Source organism: Haliotis rufescens, unplaced genomic scaffold (assembly GCF_023055435.1).
Source record: "Haliotis rufescens isolate VD_foot unplaced genomic scaffold, xgHalRufe1.0.p SCAF_10, whole genome shotgun sequence".
Classification (NCBI taxonomy): domain Eukaryota; kingdom Metazoa; phylum Mollusca; class Gastropoda; order Lepetellida; family Haliotidae; genus Haliotis; species Haliotis rufescens.
The window spans coordinates 10960693-10986337 of NW_025963780.1; the positions used below are offsets into that span (position 1 = coordinate 10960693).

At 38.6% G+C, this 25645-nt stretch overlaps 1 protein-coding gene across 9 annotated transcripts in view; it reads right to left on the reverse strand.

Annotated features, from left to right (window-relative positions):
* Window positions 1-25645, reverse strand: part of LOC124145338 (ecdysone receptor-like) — a 132780-nt gene that overhangs the window by 47577 nt on the left and 59558 nt on the right. For 2 of the 9 annotated variants that reach the window (XM_046515058.2, XM_046515067.2), the window contains exon 1: window positions 14685-14838. The exons of 3 other annotated variants lie outside the window; for them this stretch is intronic. The gene's annotated coding sequence lies outside the window, so the exon portion shown is untranslated. Of the gene's footprint in view, window positions 1-14684; window positions 14839-15084; window positions 15207-19136; window positions 19269-25645 lie in introns of those variants that run through there. 4 more of the 9 variants (XM_046515061.2, XM_046515064.2, XM_046515066.2 and 1 more) reach the window with 4 other exon arrangements.

The following is a 25645-nucleotide window of genomic DNA, read 5'->3' on the forward strand; positions in this document are numbered from 1 at the left end:
GTGAGTGAGGTGGGTGAGGTGAAATGGGGTTTAACCTCATGTCCAAGATTATTGCACTTATGTAGCATGTGCGTGTGTGTGTGCGTGTGTGTGTGCGTGTGCGTATGTGGCTGCTTGTATTAGACCGGACTGATGCTGATTTATGGTGCTACCCCACTGAGATACCATGCCGCAGATTAACATGAATACTCCACTCAGACACAGTATACTTACTCCAGGCCGACCAGTCCTTGTTTTAGCCCCTTAATGCTGAGCGCAAACTGGGAAACAACAAGTACCATCTTTAAACGCCTTTTGGTATGATGCGCCCGGGGATCGAACCCCGGACCTTTAGCTCTCCGGGCAGACGCTCTATCACTAGACAGTGAGTGAATTGTGTTTAACGCCGCTTTGAACCATTCTGGTGCAATTCGGAAATGGAGCTTGGCTACTTTTACCCACTTTTTGTTCATTCCAATAGGATACTTTCAGTTCAGTGAAGAACAAAATATTGCTGTTCAGTATTTTTCAAAATCCCAAATCATCAATAGGCACCAGTTCATCACTAGACTGATCTGTACAGCAAGTTTCATCTGGAAACATTCAACGTCATGAAAAATCATGAAAGCAAAAAAATTATAAAGAACAAAACTCCCAAATCCTCAAAATGCACCACTTCAACACTAGACAGATCCAGGGTCCATCCACAGGAACACGTAAGCTCTCTACTCTGGTGTTAATGCAGTATTTGTGATCAGATAGGGAATATGTTGTCTACAACGCCTAAGGGCTATTCAGTATTGGCATACATCAACCCAGTAACTAGTGGAAGCCAATATGTTAAATGTGTCTCCGTCTGTGACTTGGAACAGGTGTCTGGCAACACAAATGATTGGCCCCTCACAGGGTGCCCTAGGTCAGTAACACAAGTCCAGGATGAGAAACCAGACCTTAAGAAATCGAGTCCAAACAGCCAAGTGTTCCCTCTGGCTTTTGAAACTGCAAGTCCTGGGGGACCGGCAACTCTAAAAATGACCAGTCCCCACTAAATTTTGACCAGTCCCAACTTTCAACAAATATGAAAGCGTGTGAAAATTTCCTGGTTTTAATTCTTTCAACATCATGTTCAGTACAGTGACGTCATCTCTGAAGTAACTTAATTAGATCTACACGTCATTCACACAAACTTCGGTCACAATTTTCTCTTCTTCTTTAAATATTTCGATACGAAGTCTCTACAAATGGATATTTAACCTTGAAGCAAAGCGAAATGTTATTTCCTTGCACTAAAAATAGACAAGGGGAAACCCTGATGGTAACAGACAATCTGACTTTGTTCGAGAAAATATACTTTTTGAATACATTCAATGTTTTGGTCAACAACAAAGATTTATAAGGTATTTTATTTGCCGGTCAACAGGGACTGTCAGTCACGTGAATTACTGGTCCAAGCCTAATTTCACGGGTAAAAAACTGGTAATTACTGGTATTTACTGGTAATTACCGGTAAACGGGAACACTGCAGCCAATCAAATCACTGTTCACTTGCACCAGGCAGATTATTAGAAATTGACTGCACGTTCAGGGACCATGTGTTGTGCCATCATTAACAAATCAACACTTTCTAGCCAAAGGCCAATAGTGTTTAGAACTTACAAACTGGGGGAATCGCTGATGGTCTACCTGCCTAACTATCATCACAATGATCCAATGTCTTGGCCAGCCTCCGTCATTACAAGCATACCCAAGGGCAGATAACTCCCCTGTTTATCCTAATGACCTATATCCTCAAGTAGGGCAAAGATAACTCCAGATGGCTTAACCCTGTGAGCTGCCTTCTATCAGTGACCTGGCCACCCATAAGTTGTTCACCATTCAACTCTGTCTGGCCGAGGTCAGTAACCATGTGACCATATAGCCTCCATATGTGCACATGACCAGGTATTCAGTCTTGAAACAAAAGCCTCTACCTGCTTTAGACAGTGCTAACCATACCTGATATTGTTTCTAGTGGTAAACACCAATACTAAGGATTTGTATTGGTTTGGTAGCTTAGTGGTTAAAGTGTTCGCTCATCACACCCAACGCCCAGGTTCGATTCCCCGCATGGGTACAATGTGTAAAGACCATTTCTGGTGTCCTCCACCATGATACGGCTGGGATATTGCTAAAAACAGCGTAAAACCATACTCACTCACTCACATATTATATCGCAACAAAGTTGGGACATCATATCGTATCATAAGAATTACTAGGTGTTTTCGGATGTATTGCATAGTGACATACAGTCCAATGGCAGGAGTTTAGCTTACCCTTTTCAAGGTAACATCAGCCTTAAAAGAAATGTAGCTATCATTCAACTGCCATACCCAATAGACACATACGGTTGAGGTCACAGAGCAGGTAGCAGCTGGGCCAAGGCCATATCGATCCGGGGGGGGGGGGGGGGGGGGGGGCTTCAGGGACGGAAAATTAATTTTCAAAGTAGTATGTTGTTAAACTGCTATTATTCAATTATGATATTATCATATGTGACTAACTTCAATTGTTTTTGATAAATAATTGATCATCTTTTCAGCAAAACAAGTATCACCATAACAATGTCACTAAAATAGGTAAATACATAATTATGATGATTATAGATGCATGAGCATTATTTTTCACATTTTTTTTAATATTCATCTGTGCATCTGGATGAAGTACTTTGGTTAGATAAGAATTTCTAAACAATCAGATTTTTTCAAAACGCATATTGTTTGGATAAAACAGGTTATGGGAAAATGGTTTGCAGGACTCTATTTAACAAACTAATGTTCAGATACAAAGCTTGTTGCACCAATAAAAAACTGGTTGCACCCGTAACTGCCTGTGGGATTGGGACTGTTCCTGTGTTATTTATCAACAGCAGCTGAATTTCTTGTTGGGATGGTGAAAATGACTTTATCATATAATGGCAAGTGTTATCAATGAGACAACAGAATCTGATAACTATGCAAATGAGGTCACCTTGCAGGAACTACTTTGAGTAAGCTCTGTATATCATTGCGGTGCTTACTTCCTCAAAACTATTGCATAATTTTCTCTGAATAATTAGACAGTGGTTTCCCCATGTGTGTGTGCTTCTGTAAACAAGGCTCCATATCACTTGGCGATCCGTGAAGAGCCGGGGTAGAATCGCTCTTCAGCAACCCGTCCTTGCCGTAAAAGGCGACTATGCTTGTCGTAAGAGGCGAATAACGAGTGGTCAGGCTCGCTGACTTGGTTGATGCATGTCATCTATCCCAACTGTGCAGATGGATGCTCATGATATCAATCACTGGATTGTCTGGTCAAGACTCGATTATTTACAGACCGCTGTCATATAGCTCAGTGTGGCGTTAAACAACAAAACAAAAACAAACAACCATATCATTTGGCACTATGTCACAAATGAGGCCAGTCACTCTCTAATATTCCTACACAGTTTCTAGACTTACCATAGTGCATAGCACTACGTCTTAAACTTCGATTATTTTAAAAAGTACATATATGATAAAGAGATTGTCTGTCATTGTGTTCCTATCACTGACTAATTATGTGCCCACACTAAAAGTAAGCTGCCTGCAAGCCAACAAAGAGCATGGATCTGCCGTCACATAAATTAATAAAATATTGCCATGAAAGGTTATATGCACACACCATCTCCATAGGCGTCTGTTAGTCATTAGGATTATTCATAACTGTTTAGAAAATACATCTTGCCTTGGAAATATTCTGACTAAGAGATGGGATCACTCATTTGTAACAGCCCATCCCCTTACCGTATTCGACGTAATAAGTGTCCAGGCCGCTCTCAAAATTATAAATAGGGGACTCTTATTAGAATATAATTTTGGTGAGAAAAAAAAGAAGAGAGTTGAAAGATCATACATTTCTTGGTTTATGCTGACAGCCTGAAAAGATACAAAAGAAAAGTCTGTGGGTATTATACAGGACAGATATATTTTCAAGAATTTAATTGCCTATAATTAAGGGTGCATATAACAAACGAGTGCGTATTATACATGAATAAATAAGTCTTGTGTACATTTATCAATCGGAAGGGCTGCTAATTGGGATCGTTCAACTGCCAATATATTAGCAAATATTGCTGTGGGCGCTTATTAGAGCGGGGCGCTTATTATGTCGAATACGGTAGATAAAAAATCCTGAAGGAGGATACCAATATGAAACAGTTACGAATAAAAACAGCAACTACCAAACATGAAGGTAATGCCTGCCTGCCTGCCCGTGGCTGGTAACTTTTCTGACGGGCTGCATGAAATTTTCCTCCACCTGCCCGACTGTCTGGCAGAAAGTTTTCAGACTACTTACGTATTCAGGTTTATTATAACTCCTCGTAATTGTTTGCATTATTTCAACTGAATCGAGACGTGATTTGTCTCTATTTCCATCCAGATTTTTAAATATTTATAATATTTGAAGATGGGTAGGCAACACTTATGGGTCACCTACCTGACTGTCTTGTTCGGGTTCTAAAATTGTTTCAAACACTGATTATGATGTTTCTGTAATTTTTCAAGATCGTAACAGGAGTAAGATTTTAGATATGATATCACCCTATGCAGAATTCACACTCCCTGAAGATTGTACAGATATATTTTGTTAATGTGCATAAACATTCAAACACAGCAAGTAACTGAGAAGTGAAACAGCAAGCCAGATCAATATGTCTGGCAGACACCCTATGATATGATGAAGCAGGATAGGGGAGGCCACTCCTTGCCTATACTGGTGGTGACAGGCACTGCTAGTCACACAGATCTGGACAGGGGAGACCACTGCCCCTCCTACACTGGTGGTGACAGGCACTGCTAGTCACACAGATCTGGACAGGGGAGACCACTGCCCCTCCTATACTGGTGGTGACAGGCACTGCTAGTCACACAGATCTGGACAGGGGAGACCACCGCCCCTCCTACAATGGTGGTGACAGGCACTGCTAGTCACACAGATCTGGACAGGGGAGGCCACTCCTTGCCTACACTGGTGCTGACAGGCACTGCTAGTCACACAGATCTGGACAGGGGAGACCACTGCCCCTCCTATACTGGTGGTGACAGGCACTGCTAGTCACACAGATCTGGACAGGGGAGACCACCGCCCCTCCTATACTGGTGGTGACAGGCACTGCTAGTCACACAGATCTGGACAGGGGAGACCACCACCCCTCATACACTGGTGGTGACAGGCACTGCTAGTCATCGAGATCTGGACAGGGGAGACCACCGCCCCTCCTACACTGGTGGTGACAGGCACTGCTAGTCACACAGATCTGGACAGGGGAGACCACTGCCCCTCCTACACTGGTGGTGACAGGCACTGCTAGTCACACAGATCTGGACAGGGGAGACCACTGCCCCTCCTACACTGGTGGTGACAGGCACTGCTAGTCACACAGATCTGGACAGGGGAGACCACTGCCCCTCCTACACTGGTGGTGACAGGCAGTGCTAGTCACACAGATCTGGACAGGGGAGACCACTGCCCCTCCTACACTGGTGGTGACAGGCACTGCTAGTCACACAGATCTGGACAGGGGAGACCACTGCCCCTCCTACACTGGTGGTGACAGGCACTGCTAGTCACACAGATCTGGACAGGGGAGACCACTGCCCCTCCTACACTGGTGGTGACAGGCAGTGCTAGTCACACAGATCTGGACAGGGGAGACCACTGCCCCTCCTACACTGGTGGTGACAGGCACTGCTAGTCACACAGATCTGGACAGGGGAGGCCACTGCCCCTCATACACTGGTGGTGACAGGCACTGCTAGTCACACAGATCTGCATAACACACATCCTTATTGCTTAGTCATGATCTCACCCACTCATAAAGATTAACATTATTTATCCCACTGTTAAAAGAAGTGTTCGTTGTTATGGTTACTGATAAACCGACAAGAAGACAAAATCATTGACACCCCTGCCTTTTTAAACATGTGCATAAAATTACACAACATGAATATATGTCATATACCTTATTATAGCAACTAACATTAGATGGATGACTAACCAATGATTCCTTCTCTTCTCTACATGCTTTCAATATCTTCCAAGGATGTGAATTATTTATTGTACTTTCCTATAGATGTTACATATAATATTTCCAAAACTGTAACTCATAATTCCATAACAAAATAGCAAAAAAATGAAACAGTTTGTGAATGCTGTTTCTGCTTTATGCGTGTTCCGTCAGGATCTTATGTCACAGAGTCAAGCAGGTCACCAAGCCTGACAACCTCATCTATTTGTCTCTTGTCACAACAAGCACAGATTGCTGGGGAACTATTTTAACTCAAAATATTCAAACAGGCTAGCGTGACATATATTGAAATAATTAAATGTTTTTATGAGTTTCGCTCCACAAAGTGAAATCCTCTTTTGAACCTTTTGACATGCAAATAATTGCCCTAGAAACACAAAATCTGAAAATAAAAAAACCTCAACTGAATAGCAAAAGGCAACAGCATTTCAGCCTGATGTGTATACAAAGTTTCACAAAGAAATGAGAAACAGTTTATGACTTATGCAGCGGAAAACAAACTTTTCATTTGGGCGGGGATAAAAATGTTAATATTTATACAGTAATTATACAGTTGAGGTCCCATCTGACATAGGAAGTGATCAATCAGTGGATATCCCATGCATGCAATACAATCAGCTCATTGATGTCTGATGTGATGACACACTGGTGGTCTTTAGGAACACTCACCTTTGCACCACAGGCTTTGGTTCTATGGGAACTTAGGTCATGTCATGAATCTTAATATTTTAATTAACAAGTATGTCTCCTTGTACAAGTTCAAGGCTTTTCAAGGTTGACACTTACAATTAGGATTTTTCAAGAGGGACCTAAAAATTCAAGCCCTTTTCAAGCCTGTATGAACCTTTTTTCATCCTCAGTTGCAAATGTGCAAACTGCCTAAAATGTATGGTGGCAATATTATAATCATGAACTCAATGTCATCACTATCTGACAGAAAACCTTCTCTAACCACTGATTTGTATCAGCACTCTACCACTTTGGTGAATCACTTGTCAACAAAGGAGATAATCTCCAGCAAGCCATGACCTTGAGCGTCACTGCATTACACGTTACTTTGTATTGATGAACGTTTCAAACCTCGGACGAAATACTCAATAACACCTGCACATCTGTAAACACATAATGCGGATCTTAATTTCTGTTTCGATTTTCATACCATGAAACCGGTACCTGAGGATAACAGATCTTTGGGGGCTGTCCTTGACCAAGATGCTGACCAAGGTGCTGACCAATCAGATTGTGTCACGGCTCAGGAGGAGATTTGCAATGACACTGAACCTACCCAAAGGGCCGGTCAATAATCTCATATACATGTTTGTCAGTGTGTGGTGCACATGGTATATAAATACTTCATTAACAGACTAATTATGGCTAAGAAGTAACAAAAATGATTAACATTAATTCATATTCAACACACATATGATTCAGTGTTCCCGCTGGCCTTTGAAACTGCCAGTTCTATTGGACTGGCAGGTAAAATTACCAGTCCACCCTCTTTTTTGCCAGTCATAACTTTCAACAAATAAAAAAATGTATGAAAATTGCCACGTTTTAATTCTTTCAACATAATTTTCAGTGAATCTCTGAAGTAACTTAATTAGATCTATACATCATTCACACTAACTTCAGTCACAATATTCTCCTTTTTTTAATATTTTGAGACAAAGTCACTACAAATGGATATTTAACATCGAAGCGAAGCAAAGCAAAGTGTTATTTCCTTGCAATTAAATAGACAAGGGGAAACCCTGATGGCAACAGACAAGTTGACTTCGTTCGAAAAATGTAATTATATGAATATCGCCATTGTTTTGTTCAACAACAAAGATTTACAAGATACTTTATTTGCCGGCCTAGAGGGACTGGCAGTCACCTGAATTACTGGTCCAAGCCTAATTTTACGGGTAAAAAACTGGTAATTTCCGGTCAACGGGAACACTGATGATTATGAAATCTTTAAAATATCATTCATAAGCTCAATGGACATACGAGATACTGCAATATCTTCCCGTGGATATATTGATAAGGAATGCAATAACTATCTGCAATCAAATAGGTCACACACTAAGACAGGTGGGTATCTCTACTGTTAACCCTAATTGTGTAAGGCCAAAATAGAAATATGAGTGTTTCAGGTTTCCCAACTAACTAGAATCCTTTTTTCTGCACCACATTTTTTTAATTTAATGCCACCAGCACACACTTGTTATGCTTCACTATACTTAAACCAGTCATTAACTTCGCCATGGCGACCCTTTCTTGAAAACAGTCTTTTCCCGACATATTCACTTACCATTTTTCAAAGAAAATTAAACAGTTAAAACACAAATAAAAAAACACCCTGACTTATCTACCCCTATTTTTGGATGGAATGAAATAATAAACATGCATTTTTTTTGGCCTTAGGCCTCTACTGATCGAGTTGGCAAAAGGAAATGCTTGTTCAGTACAAACTTACATCCTATGACTTTTGGTTTAGGGCAATGGATAGGGTGGTCAAAGCACTTCACAACATAGACTCAAGTTTGTTTCTCCACATGGTTGTGAGTGGGGTCCATTCTTGGAGCACCTACAAAGGCGGGAACAGCTCTAATAGCTGAGTAAACTACACATGATCATGCACAGACACAAAACCCCATGAAAGGCCCCCTCCAGCTCAAGCAACCCAATGTCTGCACACAAATGTCTGTCTGCTGACTTGAAAATCAATATTGATATTTGAAAAATCTAAATTAAATGTAAATACAGGCAGAGAACAAGACTGAAATTAAATATTTCTGATTGTCAGCAAAGCGGCTATTAATAGCTGAAATTACCATGTACTCAAAGCAGCATAGTGTTGCTTGTCAATATTTGAGACTTTTGGTGACAAAGAACAGAACATATTGTTTTCAGAACACAATACTATAAACAGCATGATTTTTAACACTGAATAAATCCCCCTGAACTAAGTCTATTGTTACTAGTTCTGCCTGAGCTGCTTTCAACACCAGGTCTTTTCTCCTGATTTCAGTTCCAAATCATGGCAGGTTTCAGAAAACCACACTTTATTACCGCCTTAGAAACTTTTTGAAAAGGCCCATAGGTCCAATATGCATCAACAAACCTAAACTTTTCTATATCAGGAGTTAGACATCTGATATTAATATCAAATATCAATGCAAGAAGATGAGTTGATAAAATAGGCAATACTGCCATGGTCAAATGCTCCAGAACATATTATAAAGGTGAGGATTACAACATAAATCTGCCAGGTGTCGCTTCACTGGATAGATATCCCCAGGCTGATCCTGTTTTTCTCAACATAAAGCCATAAACTGAATAAAGTCAGCCGATGATGAAAGACCCGCTTTTCCGTTGTAACAAACACGTGATACTTCAGGCCATTTTACCTGTTGCATCATCGGATGTTTTTTTCAAACAGCTATTTTACTGGTGTGGCACAGTGAGTCATGTTTGTGGAGTCAGTTAGTTTGATTTCATGTGACTTACACAAATGGGATACTTGATGGGAACCTTGATCACAAGTTGCTGTCTGACCATTTAAATGTGTGGGACTTCACACCAACACTACAAGCAGTGGACACTAGGCTACTGAGCGTCCCCCTTATAACAATATATTAGGCCATGAGAGCATCAGAGAAACTTTGATAGGAGTCATTACAGTAAATAATTAAGTCAATTTAGCATCAGCAAAATATTTCACATCTTCATGATAAAGACTTAAATATTCATCTGATTAATACATGATAAATACCTTACCATGACGTTATGAACTTGATGCCATTATGAATATAGCTTGCACCTCTAAGGAAGTAATGATATATCTTTGCATTGGCGGCAAGTTTGCATGGAAGCGTTCTCCTTTAGGTTGATGTTACATACAAGTCTATTCATGAAATGATGGGCTTCATGATGAAGAACCTGATGGCACGATATTAATGTCAACATTATAACTTAATGACACCTGCAGCCACCAACTGGTAACAGAATAAGGGTGTCACCTCCAACCAAACATTCCTTCCAAAGGACAAACTTGCAGCCACAGCTGTAAACAATATCTTACAAAAATTTCAAATGATGAAATTTAATGCCACTTCCATTGGTCAGAGTTGAATTTCAACAGAGCTGCATGTATCAACAGGGGTGTGGAAATGCCAGTCTGAATAGGATCCACCTGCACCAACCACCTCAATCTGCTTGACAATCTATTTGTATGCAAGGTACAGAAGCTAACCTCATGATTAATGAGGGACAATGTGCCAAAGGGTTTCCTTTAGAACTAGCATGTCCTACTTTCAGACAATATTCCTTGATCTGTCTCGAAAATATCACAACACATCAATTTTTCATCAAACTGACACTTTAACTAAATGCAGTGAAAGCAGGAACTATTAATTACATTAAAGGAAATGTGACTACAAATAGAAAGTGTGTAACAGTGAAAATGAACACAATAAAATATTTGAAGTGAACAAAAACTAAAAAGAAAGAATGCTTGAGGGAATAAACAACACATGATAAGATATTATTGGTTGAAGGGTATTGTTTCCAACGCATGGAGGGTCAAATGGCTGTCATTAAATGGACAGCTTACAAAATGCATACTGAAACTTCTTACTCAGAAGATGTCATAACTAGAAAATAATTTCATATCAATATTGGTCAGAATAATTTGATTGCATCTCAGCAAAGACAATTGTCAAACGGTTTCTTATCCTTTGCGTAAAGAGACAGAAAACAAAGGCTTCAGTTTGTACAATATCTTAGATCATTGACAGAATATTTTCAAAAGTGTTCCAAAAGAAATTATTGTTTTTGCAATGACAAAGGTTAGAATGACTTGTCATTTTTCTCAGCAACAGCCAACATAATAGTAATGAACTGATATGCAAGTATTATATCTCAACACAAACAATAAAAATACTCTATTTTGACAACCCCCAAGAAAAACCATCAAAATTAAAACTTGCCAATATGTTGGACCTACCAGTTTCTCAACATGCTCAAGCCAACAAAAAGAAGTATATCCTGTCATATATATCATACTGTGAATGATAAAATGACAACAAGGTTCATACAGATGTGGAACACTAACCTTCAAGGGTATTTTTTAGCTGGGTTTAGTTATTTTTAAAAAAAAAAACCAGCCCACTAGATAACAGTTATAAAATCCAAAAAGCAGTATGAACATGAATTTTCAAACGAGATTGATTTTCAAAACCAAGAAATAAAACAAATTAAGTCTGTCATGAATTCTACAAGGTGCTTGGCAAAGTGTAACATCCATCACAATAAATCATACTTAAACATCCTTGGTACTTAACTAGTAGTTTTGTGTGTTTAATACTTTCATAAACTATCTTGGTGATTTTCAAGACTTTTCAAGGTTGACGCTAAATAGCTAGGATTTTCAAGCCTGTACGAACCTTGAATAACGTATATCTATCATGATTCCCTACTCATATGAATTAGAGACAAAACTATTTGAAAATTCACTTGATATGCTTTTGAACAATAAGAGACAAGAAAAAACATTTCTTGGGCATATAGAACGCAGGGAGATTGATGAGTTTGAATCTTGATCATTCCTAAAAGAAACTGGTACTATGCTATTCATTGCTATGCTATGCTATGCTATGAATACTTTCAGACAGACCTAGCAATAGGATGTTGCACATGAATAAAGTCTTGTAGACTTGGACATCATTACAAGTTGATACAGAGTCATCAAACTAAATCAACAGGAACATAACTGTATCTTAAATAGTCTCTTAATGTACCTTGTCGCTGATGACTCAAAGCTCTAATGAAATCAGTCTGACAAGTCTGTGTTGCTGGAAATAACCATGGGTTGGTGAGATGTCTTCATATAAGCTTTCGACAATAATCAAAATCTCTGTATGACTTATACCTTTTAGATTCATTCTGACATTTTAGACTGCAGTTTTTCTATAAACATGTGTACCATGAATAAGAAAATGAGGGATGTCATGCAGTGTGGTCCAGAAGATGGTATGTTGGTGCTTATTGGAGGAGCTGGGTGCTTAATATGACAATTCCGAGGAAGTGAGAGTTTAGACACATGCATGAAAAGACAACAGGCGGTACATGTCTAATCATATTAGTTAAAGGGCATGAAACAGTGTCTCAATAAAACAATTCACAAATCCATACTTTCATAGGCGGCAATGGACACATTCTTTGATTTTTCAAACCGAAAACTTACTTCATTGTAGATAAGGATCTCATAAAGATCCTCTAATAATGTTAAAACAAAACCCAAAATGGTATTACACAGTTGAAAAAAGAAGACTGAATAAAAAGTGGCTGCTGCATTTGCATTGTAGCCAGGAAAGAACATGTTGAATTCATCTGATAGCGAAACAGACACTTTAGTGAAGAGCGTTCAGTGCTGTGGCAATGCGATGGTTGATGGATAACACCATGATGACATAAACTAGCAAATTACTGTCTTTGACAGATTACATTTCAACTCAAATAGTCACTCTCTTTCTATTCAGTTCACTTGGCTTGGCTAGACTGTCTTGAAACAGCTTACGACATACATGAGTATATTTACACTGAAATGTAGGGTCAGCAAATTGGATTTGGTCCTAAATTGGCATAAACATAATCTGTAGAAACAAGATTTGATAGAAAAAGAATAGTGTAAGATGTCACAGTTAAACATTAATGCGATCAACTTCCATGTCAACATGACATGTTGGCCAACAAAGTCTGCCAGAAATAACAAATAGAAATGAAGACATATAACATGTATAATGCATCGTTCATGATTATAGAAAAATTCTATTTCTAATTCTAGTGAATTGAACTTAACGAGGCATTTAGTGACCTTTCTGAACTCACCATAAAGGGCAGATAATTGTACAAAAAAGCTCCAGTCAACGACATAGAGGAAAAGCCCTGTTGTGTCTAAATATAACTGAACAGTTTTGAGTCGTAGTACAGCATAACAATTATAGTTAGAAATGTTCTATACAACCAGTGGTAGCATCATCAGTGGTGGCTAGGGGTGGCTATTTGGGGGACATTGGTATTGCACTAATTCAAATCAGTATTGTGATACCATTGCAAAGCTTTATCACTATTGTAACAGTAGTGTGATTGCATTCTCAGCAGACCCTTGAAGTTCCGGGGTAGAATAGGTCTTCAGCAACCCATGCTTGTCCTAAGTGGCGACTAACGGGATCGGGTGGTTAGGCTCGCTGACTTGGTTGATGCATGTCATCGATCCCAATTGCCTGGATTGATGTTCATGATATCAATCACTGGATTGTCTGGTCCAGACTCGATTATTTACAGACCGCTGTCATATAGCTAGAATGTTGCTGAGTGGGGCGTAAAACGACAAACCAAATAAAAAAGAAAAAAAAAGCATTCTCACTCTCAGCATCTTCCTTTATTCCATGCACAGAAACTTCCTAACTTGGACATAGATGAGTGAAGATCATGTTTATAGATTTGGACTAAAAGCAAAAGATAAAAAAGTAAGGAGTGGTGATAATATGCATATGTTTTTCTTTGTTACATCTACTGATACTATCATTCAAAATGTAAGGTATCGATGTCCACTATCAATATTTCAAATTACTCTCTATGTGTCCCATAGACAATCGAAATACATCCATAGTTTGATCCATCATTGCATTCCTAATAATTGATCACTGCTTACACTGGGTTTGACCAAACTGATCAATAATTGATAATAATCAGTGCCTAATGGTTTGGTATTTTTCAGAAATTAAATGTCAAGGGTGATTTTGCTCCACAATCAGTTATTCCAGAAATGAAATGCCTGTTGGCGCCATGAAATGATTAACATAAAAATGTACATGAATTAGACAGAAAAAAAGCTAAATCAATACGGAAGAGTAAAAAAATAAAATGATATTATGTATATTAGTGAGTGAAAAGATTGAAACATGAAAAGTAGGGACTGGACAAGGAAGAGATATGGTACATGAGAGTGTAGTCTCGGAAACATGAAAGCAGTGAGACTTATCACAGGTTTTATTCTATTAATCACATGTCATTTAATAATAATCTTATAAAAAATTGAAACAGGATAATAATCTTTACAATATGTGAAAGAGTAATCAAAGCGATAACTAATCTCGTAAGATTCTTCATTTCATTTTCTTGATTACAGCTATCATCCCCATCTTAAAGAGAAAGAACCCTTTACGTGCGTGCGTGCGTGCGTGCCTCCACAGTTGGTTAAGATGCTGCAGGCACATGGTTTGTTTGTAAACTCTACCATGTAAGCATGGGCTGTAAGACTTGCTGTAAGCTATCAACAGGAACAACACACCAAGGAGACACACAAAACCAGTTCCACCGTTCTGTTTATCAAACATTAGAAACATGATGTCTGGGTGGTCTAGCACCAACTGAGATGTGGTTTAGCAAACCATCCCCCGAAAACACAACAAACTCCACCTCAAATACAAGAAAAAGCTACCTTAGAGCAGCCATCTAAATCACCCTTAGCCACAAAACCACGACAATTTTTGACAAGCAAGCCTCATGACTGACAGGCGTTTAAACTCCTTATACCATCTCTAGCCTGATACAATGTTGACATACTCACAGAATAGTCCCTGTACTACCAAGGTAGCGGAGTGACACGGTGTGAGGGCATCATTCCTGCTTACAATCACAAATATTCCGTCCTTGCTTAGCTAGCGTTCAGTTCAGACATACCCATTGCTAGACTACACACCCTCCCACACACAACAACAGCTGCCATTCATCAGATGAATCAGGAACCGCCTGCCTTCATAGGCTGATCCAACTGTAGCCACTGCTCTCAGCCTACTTGTACTTCCTAAGGTCACCAATTGAGGTCAAGGCAGCCATATTTGGAAACTGCATGGCTGGACGGGGCTTTCTGATTGGTTGTTTTCTGAGTCACTGTGACATCTACCACTACTGAGGGAGTAAATCTGTGTGTCTAGATCGCCTGTCCCATTGATTAAAACAAAACTCACCGTTGGAACTCGCCTGAACAGATGTAATGACACACAAAGCAGGAGGGGCTGGTTGTAGCGGTAGTGGATCCGGGGAGGAGATACACGTGATCACTGTGTCTAAAACTGGCTGACTCCTTACAACTATCCCCTACAGCTTTATGCAGAGTGGGAAACTCAAAACTTCATGCATGGCTGAACTCCACATATCTGTACTGACTCCTAACTGCTTAACATACCTTGTTACCGAGGCACTGGTTACAATATTTACAAAAGGTTCCTCTCTACTCGAAGGGGTATCTTTTGTGAAAAAGATTTGTCTTAAATATCAATACTTGCTAATGCTCAGCTAGACTAACATCCAGTCTCTGAAATGAACATATATTACAGAAAAAAAAAAAAAACAGTTGTTAAATGATCTTAATAAAAAATATAATAAAAAGGATCCCAGAGACTCTCTGCAGAGCTATAATTTGTAGGAACTTCAAAGGTGTAAAGGTTCCTATCACCCATCACTAGCATACTGGCATACTGAAGTAATCTAGACTTGCCAAACATTATAGACTAGCATGGGCTGTATTGGATATATATTTGTATCAGGGTCTGTATGACAGACCAATGCTCAGCCTGTAAAACATTTCACCCTTCCAAAATATAAGTAACTTATTGTTTGTTCCTTCTGCTAATTCCCCGTAATTATGTTCCCATTCCCCTAAACACTGTCTATATGTAGTGCTTCAGGTGGCTTCCCTGTCACACAAAGTAGTGAGGGTGTAAATCAAATAGAATGCACTTACAAAATAACCAAAAATATACCCACAAATTAGGACAAATTGTTTTGCATGATCTTAATGTCTTAATTAGCATGTTTAGGGTTAAACAGACAAACAAATGATAAAAGGAGGCTGCTGCTCCTAAAAAAATGAAACAATTTATCCTAAATGTCATAAGTGAACAAAATTAAATAGTAATCATCACTACTTCCCTAAGAACAATGTCTTCCATATTCTGACACTTACCTTAGTTGTTTCATATTTCACAATAGTGAGTGAGTGAGTGAGTATGTTTTATGCCGCTTTTAGCAATATTCAAGCAATATCACGGCGGGGGACCCCAGAAATGATATTTCACAATAAGAAGTGCAGTTACTCTTCGACATTACAAAAAATCTTTCATTTAAATCTCAATTTCAGTCTCAAATACTCAAGTCAATCTGCTTAACAAAAAGTGTGATATATTTATTTTCATTAGTACATTGCTGTTGGGATTCACCGGTGCATTGTCGGGAAACTGAACGATACGATACCTGATACACGAAATTTGGCATTGATTCACATTTAACCCCATATCAATTGTCCATGCTGATCTCGTATCGATGTCAATACGTACCGGGTAAGTACAAACTATTCTGTATCGGGATATGTATGAGTATAGTGCGCACCCATGTATAATGCGCACCCCCCTCTAGCGGGTTCAATATTTTGGAAAAAAAGAAATTTGAATATTATGCGCAAAAAAAATTTACACCGTACCCGCGAAGTCCGGCAAACGAACGGGTGCTGAGAAACTTCGTCAGTACAAATTCGAAATTTGAGATAAAAAATCACCAGACATGTTTATTTACCGTTTAAATAGTATTTATTGTTCTGCTAGGCATTGTTTTATATCTAGGGATTAAGATTACCTTGTGTATTTTCTCGTAAACTAAGCCGGAAACAGCAATCAGCTGTACACACGTTTTCTTGGAATCGACCGGTGATTCGGTCAAGACACACCCAATGATATAACTTTATAGGATTTTTAATGAAAGGATCGGCAACAATTGTATCTGAAACTATTTAATTTATCAGGAATAATATATTCCGTTATTTTCTTAATTATATGTAGCCTTTACTAAACATATTTAAAATAATAATAACCTTAAGCGAAGCAGCTGATCGCTATTCCCGGGTATTATTTTTTACATGGAACATGTCTGACCAGTCACCGTTAAGATTCACGTGCACATGATCACGTGATCGCGAGAATTTCATGTTGACATAGAATCGTCAAACAAAAACAAATATGACTTTTAACGAGTCAAAGTATGTCATTTATGATATATGTATCCATTCTCTGTCAACTAAAGTTCGTTTCAAGGCGTCAATAGCGGTATTCTGACCGTGGTTGCTGTTAATAACGGTGAGTTGTGCAATCTTTCGATTGCTTCATACACGATTTTGCCGAAATTAATAAAAACAATATTATAAGGAATTTTGAATAAAATTAATGAAGTAAGTTACAAACATAAGTCCAGATATACAAAGAACACTTTTTATAGCCAGACAGTGTAATTACATAATTATTTTGCGTACTTCAGTATGGATTTGTTGACATGGTATTTCCGGTGTTTCATGCTCACGGTAATGTCTTTCCATGGGGGAAAAACCATCCAAACTCATAATTCGTGTATAATGCGCACCCCCTTCTACACAGCTGTGTTTTTTCGAAAAAAAAGTGCGCACTATACTCAAGAAAATACGGTATTATACAAGCTTGTGTGTCATACTGATTTTATGACACAAGTGTCAGAGCTTTTGTATTGAGAGTGTGGGAATTACATGAATTTTTACACAAGTTTCGTAATATCAGTAGACAAACATGCAAGTGTAAAAATTTCTTTGTTACCCATCATTTTCTGATCCTTTTGAGCTCCCCTACAAAAAAATCCACTTATTATTACCACCATCTTAGAAAACAACAATTGTCAAATGACCACAACAGTTTTCAGCTGTCATGTCGTTTCTAGTGTGACAATGCCGTCCGGATGATGTAAGCAATACATTGGTGCGCATGATTTTTATGAACTCGGTTGTTCCTGTGTGAAATAAATAGGAGTATCTTCCAAATCTAAGTAATTCCTACTAACACTGTATAAGCAGAACCCATTGAGCCTTTGTTTGGATTTGAGGACTAGTGGTAGTTTGAAACACTGGGTCAACAGTCTGCAACCTCAGCCACCAGGCAGAGGACCGAGTCTCCTACATTTATCTGTACCTGAGCAAGTGTCAGTAACAAATCTGAAATTGGGACTGCCAAGTCATGTTATTGCCTTGCGGTGGTGACTTGCATTTCACTGATAATAGCACCAATAAACAAGAAGCTGTTATGTTCAGTTTTACATTTTTGCATAGAATGAATTGTTTAAATACCCCTGAATATATGAAAATAAGGACTTCTATTGTCTATGAAAATCCCAAATTTAGAACAAAATTACATTTTTTCCCTAATTGTCTGCCAAGGGCACTTAGTTTGGAGTCCTAGAAAAAACCCTGGAGTCCAGCAAAATGTCTTTTGGTCTCACAATTTCAGATAGCATTAGTCCATATGTTTCAACCAATATCTACTGACAATGTCCAGAAAAGAAAGTTTGTATCAATACAGACTGATATCCGTACAACACATTTCTTCCTGACAACTGTCATGGTATAAATACACATTAGTACACAAGAAGAAACGCTGTGATCTGCCGCCTACGCGAATTACAAAACAAAATGTTGTGTCCACATCTCAGCTTGAGTCAGTAATGTTTAAACATATACTGCCAAGGTGAAGCGAATTGATTCAATGTAAACTTGCGAAGAACTAACCAATCATGGCAAGTCACCTTGACATGCCAACATTGTAAGTGTAGAGGTCTATATTTGGAGCAAATCGTCTCCAGCCCTCACATAACCTGTTGTACTCAACTCGTGAGCTTTTCCTTGTAGGCGACAAACATTAGAATTTAGAAAACAAATTCTTTGGCAGTGAAACATTCTAGCTTCCAGTCGGGTTGTTTGTCATTATCACATGTTATGGCGTGTTCATTATCATGAAGTCTGTTCGGAAACATTCCAGTCGGATATATAGAAAAGACATGAACATATTCGGGGCAACACGGAGGTATTCGGATATATTATAACAATCTCAGTAATCAAAGTAGACACAACTTATGGATCCGTCATCTGCCATCAAAGAAATGCCTTTCAAACAAAATATTTCAGTTCTGCACAACTTTAAGCACTATTGTGATACTGTTGCAATAGTTGTACCATTCCTGTTACCGTACTGCGATGGCATGCTGAGTATCTGTACATTCCAACATCGTAGATTTCCCAAATTGTCCACATATTAATCGACAGGACGAAGCTTAACACACCGCCACTTTCTCGGTTCAGTGGATTGCCAATCAAAATGGTGGGGAGTTAAGGGAGGTAACTCTGAGTATTATCTGATATAAAGTTTCCCATAATCAATTTTCCTATGCAATGTATATGTCTATCCCAATGATTATTGCTCATGCTGACATCTCCTTTAAGTTATCTAAACGATTTCATGTTTTTGTTTGCAACATTATACTTTGTGATTCTTATGAAGTGAAGTCAATGTGTTGGGTGCAAATAGGCCTTCAGTTGGTCCACGTCACTCTCATACTATCACACCACCACCACCTGACATTAAAAAAATGGATACCATGTCTCTTCAACCAAGGTGTGGCAAACGAACCAAGCCAAAGAAATAATTATCAATATTTTGGATCACATGTATTGATACTTTTGACATAAAACTTGTCATCGATGTGCGGCCATCAGACCATGGACAATTGCAACAGGGACAGTTCAATACAACCTATCACCCCTCACAAAGCAATCTACCAAGGTGTAGCCCAATAGAGGTGAAACGATACAGCAAACTCATGATACAATGCGTATCAGAAGACAAAGAGACAAGATAGAATTGAAGAAACTTGGGAAGAGTCACTTGTCCTACTGGGCAAGTACATCTATATTAATCGTATCAATTCATCTCTAATCGTTTTCAATAAAATATGCAAGATAGTTTGATAGTCTCGCACGATCTGAGTAATAACGATATATACATGTCCACCACATCATAAATAGGTGACATACTTAGCAACTGTCTGTTACAGAAATAAACAGCAACTGCGTTTGCACTTTGGTATAGAAACTACAGTAAACTACGGTTATGACGAACTCAAAGGGACCACTAATTTTAGTTCATAATAACCGTAGTTCGTTATAGGCATATATATACAGCATTTATACAACAAATGGTCGAGACGAAAAAATAAGTTCGTTATATCGGTCAGTTCGTTATAAGCGTGTTCGTTATAAACGTACTTTACTGTAGTTGTTAAAGGGTGATAATTAAAAAAAGATATTCTTGTTCTAAGAGACTTACTGACACTCAAATGTCAAAGGGATAGTGAACAACTGATGAATGATTTTGAGAGTGAAATGCCTGACATACGGAAGTTTTTGATTGGGCATGGTGGGGTGACAAAACACATAATTTTATTAACAAACAGGCCCCAAAAAGGAAAATTTCTTAAAAATAATATGACTGTAAAAAAAGAAAACAAACTGTGGAAGATGCATGGTTGAGAGAATTTGAATGGGCAGAAATGAACGAAGATGGCGGGGACTCTGAATTATTTGATACTGTCTGCCATAAATAATAACTGAGAACATAAAACTTTATGAAATTTAACAGGGCAAGTGAAAGATTATTGCAGGATGAGTACAAAATATCATCTACTTGCCCTGCAGGACAAGTTGGGTTTAAGAATTTAATAATAACTTAACAGTTTACTATCATCAATCATAGATAGATACTAATTCATGTTATGGCAGAGGACTGAAGGCTATGCTCTTAAAGTTTATACCAAGTGTCACTCCATTCATAATCTTAGAAGCTGAACTACAGAAACCCACTTCCCTTGAGCTTCATGAACGTAACAACACCTCGTTCGTCTGAGGCACTTTACTGGAGCAACACAATTGATTAGAATATTGTTAACAGCTTACCATGTTCACAGACACACTTCACCACATTATTATCCATACTCTATTAATTGTATAATATTACGTGTAGATTCCCATGAAACAAAGGTCGAAACTCCTTGAGATGTCATCAATTAAAGTTTCAAACTTGTTACTTTCACCCAGTTAATATCTCGTTATGACCCTGAGCGACATTTCAGAACAAACCCACCAATAGTGTTCCCGTTAAAGAGGAAACACCCATTTATGATTCATATATTCAACTCCTAAAGTCATTCAATAGAATCATAGTGTGATAACACAAACTTTAATATCTTGAGGGGCGGTCGGGTAGCCTAGTGGTTAAAGCGTTCGCTCGTCACGCCGAAGACCCGGGTTCGATTCCCGACAGGGGTACAATGTGTGAAGCCCATTTCTGGTGTCCCCCGCCGTGATATTGCTGGAATAATGCTAAAAGCGGCGTAAAATCAAACTCACTCACTCACTCATTTAATATCTTGAAGACTTCGTTTGAGTATTTTTAACAAAAAGAGCCAGCTGAACATAATGTTTCAAATTGTGTATATAGGATGCTGACTGATAATTACTTAAATGTTGAACATTTTTTCAAAATCTGTAAAATAATATTTTGCCGAGTACCGGTACCCTATTTTCGAACAACACCTATTTTTCTAACAGCCATATTGCAAGTGAGTTTGTCACTTTGTAACGAGACGTGGGACGTCAACAAGGCTATCGCCTTGAGAGTGCACATGTACGGCCTGTCAACATTGGGTTCATGTGAAGTACTGTACACCTGTCAGAACAGTCCGTCGTCATTCAGAATTGTGGTGCCGGTGCCATGAAGAAAAGGAAGAGTGGAATGGTGTGAACATTATAATTTGACAAATATTCATATCTTGTGACTAGGTTTAAACTTTCAATTACTGTTTGAGTTTTAATGCCGACCTGCAAGAAATATGTTGACAACTGTGCGTCAAAACACGTCTGCTCATTCATGGAAACCCCGCTAAAGTACCAAACCATTCAGGTGTTCACAAATAGGTGACGTCACTCGAGTGCGGCGGAAGTTTACAGACAAGGTAATGGAGATCACGCCTTTTATGGAAGATTGTTTTTCTTTCGGAATGGGGCTAAATTCTGTTGTTGAAGACATCACCTACTGTCGTGAAGCAGAATTTGAGTTTTGATTCGCTCATCCCTTGAAATATTAGCAATACCATCTTAACTATTTCATAATAGGATACGTCAGGATAGAAGAATTGTCACAACCAAAATCGGTAAATTCATTTTAAGGTTTTTGTCCATCATCAAAAATCATGAAAGTGGTCGACGTCCAGTATTTGAAACATTAGCACCATGGCCCGTAGTTTCAAATTTGTATGTGTTCTTGTGGCCTTCGGTAAATTTATGTCGATTTTTTAATCACAAAAAGCTGCAGTTTTTTAAATGTGGGCTGGAAGAGTTTAGTCAGGGCCTGCAGTTTCTAAAGTCTGTAGGTCCTGATGGCCGCCTGGCATTTTTGTGTATTTCAAACACTGCCCACATCAGTATCTGGTATTGAATCAAATAGAAACCCTCAACATTATCTACAAGTACAAGTTCAACTTTGTTCTGGTGCTTGAGTTGTTAGACTCCGAGAGAACGGTAAATCCATTATTACACAGGTCACATGTCATGGTTATGGACTAGCAACATAATTTTCACAGACAATGTACGTAAATGGGGCTGTTCAAAATACAGATTATCACAATTTCCATGCATTACACGTAATGATGTCGATTACAATACATGCCTGGAAAAGATGAAAATTTAGACCATGCCCTACTCTGGATACGCCCTGACATTTGTGTGTATTATACTTGACACAACTCACAACCGCTGCTCCCCATACAGACCACGCATGTTGCTGCAGCTGAATGCTCAAGCTTCCGAATCAAAAGACTCCACCTACAGGCATCCTGGGATACAAATAATACTGTGTCATGTTCCTCAGGCAGCAGTAATTCACCACTTAGAGTCGAGGAGTACTAACCCTAATATTGAAAGTGAAAAATGTAGGTCCCATATTTAAAGACTACAGCAATAAATTATATTGCAGACCCCAAGAATTATCCATAATTTTTAACACTGCACGCACGCACGCATGCACGCACGCACGCACGCGCGCACGCACACACACGTAGAGCTACCACATTGTTGTAATTCCTTGTAATAAGGCTGCATCTCATGGCCTGAGATTGTAACATTGTTATATTGACTGAAAGATAAGTTAATCTTTTTCTTTGTTACCATAGAGACAAGATTTCAAAGAACAAAATATCTTTTGATTAGGGTAAGCCAACGTTTGGCAAATATTTCCGAAGTCTGGTAATGAAATCAATATTCATATATTATGTATCATTCTATCAATGTACAGTATCCACGGTATGTATGGTATTTGGAGACACTGTCAGTACTTGTCAATAGTGGTTCTTGGTAAGTGTATACATGTGTATATTGTATTTATAGTAACAAAATGATCATTCGACATCTCCACTCAGCAACCCTTTTAGACAAGGACTGTAACAATACGGTGTGTTGTACACAATTTCTATTGATAGACAGGGTTAAATACAATACATGGTACCTAAGGCCAGATTTTTACTTTACTTGCCTTACGATCTGCCGACTGGAAAATTTGTTGAAATGAATTTTGTATCTTCTTAAATTGCTCTTTTATTTCTATCCCGCCAATAAACTGATAGCATATTGCACCACAAAAATATTTTCTTTACAAGGACCCACTATTAAGATTTTACATCAATGTTTAAAAATCAAACAAGATTTTCATTTAGAAACGTAAAGAAGCTCTGTGTTTGCAAGGATTATTTAAACCATCGATCCGACATAAACATTACTCAGATTCTCTGCGCCCTGACACCTACAGGTCAAAAGATGAACTATCGTATACATTAGTGTATCAGGAAGGGGAGGTTACTCCAATTAACTTTATCAATCTGCAGTGTTTGTAGCTCTTCTGACAGACATGTTTTTCCAGGTCAAGGTGACATGTTTAGCGAACCAGAATCTAAATTTTAAAGTACAGGCACAAGGCACTACAACTGATAGTTTTATCAGTACCCCATAATTTCCTGTGACATAAACAATGTACAAATTCAAGACACTTTGGTTTGCAGGAGATATGAGTGATATGTGTACATGTCGCTTATATTCTTGAATATTTTGCAAGTAATGTTTGTTGGTACAGCTTGCAACAAAGACCATTTCTCCAGACAGTGTCAAAAGGTTTGCGTAGGTCTGCAAAACAAGTATACGATTTCTTCTTGAGGATTATAATTTATTAGATTAGAGTTCTGAAAATGGAATATGGGGCAAGCTAGCAGTAAAGGGGTCACCTAGTCGGTATTGACTTAAGAGTGTATTCATAATCTACAATGTCATCCCTCCAAAATAACAAAAAAATGAACTGAATAGCTTGAAAACGGATGATCTACTGTCTTGTCAATTAATCTTCAATTAATTGTTTTTTTCACTCATATAGCACAGAAACATTTATCATTCAATTAATGATTCAATGTATCTCCTAAATGGTGATCGACCATGTGGTCCCTTTGCTGGTAGCCTTCACCATTGGTTCTGTAGTTAGGTAATTGGCTTGAAAACCTTCTTGATTTGGGTCGAAGGCATTGTTATAGTCCATAAGGACAATTAACCTGGAATTGATAATGGATAAAACATGAATTGTTACATTAACAGGTGGATGTGATGTACTGTCAGGTGTAAACTTGTAATGCATCGAGCCGGGGTAGAATAGGTCTTCAGCAACCCATGCTTGCCATAAAAGGTGACTATGCTTGTCGTAAGAGGTGACTAATGGGATCTGGTGGTCAGGCTCGCTGACTTGGTTTGATGCATGTCATTGATCCCGATTGCGTGGATCGATGCTCATGATATCGGTCACTGGATTGTCTGGTCCAGACTCGATTATTTACAGACCCTGTCATATAGCTTGATTATTGCTGAGTGCAGCGTTAAACAACCAACCACGATACATCAGAGCGTAGAGACAGCCCTAATATCAGACTCTGTAGTGACTCTGGGGTAGAGAATTGATCCCATATATCCTGTGCCTAAGTAAGAGGTGACAAAAGGAATAGGACAGTGACTTGTTTGGTTGGTGGTCATCGTACATTGTGTAAGAACCTGCCCATAATAACAACCATGGGTTTGCCAGGCCCAGATTCCATTTTTTACAAGCTGCGGTCATAACTGCAATATTGGTGGCCATGATGTAAAACAACACTCACTCACGCACTACAAAGATATCAGAACATGAGTGAATAGGATTTTATGCCACACTCCGCCACACTTGCATAAAGCGATCTTAGCGCTAAGATGATCGTAACTCCCATACATTAACATAGGCTTACAATAGTCGCAGTGCTAAGATTGCTTTGTGCAAGTGGGTCCTGGATCAATGGTGGAAATGTAATGGTGATAGCACATGTGAACAACTAAGTCATAATTAAATCTCATTACAATCAGATCTTAGTTCTCACTACCGCTAAACAATGATCTGAGGACATACCATTACGGGTCACGTCACACCCACCTTTCGTGAACTTATTGAATGACTGACAAGAAGTTGACATTAGTCAATCAGAAGGCAGCTCTCTTGTGCTTTATGGCACTAGGTTCAAATTGGCAACTATGCTTTGAAACATATGATAAATTCTCGATTAAGAAATTGAAAA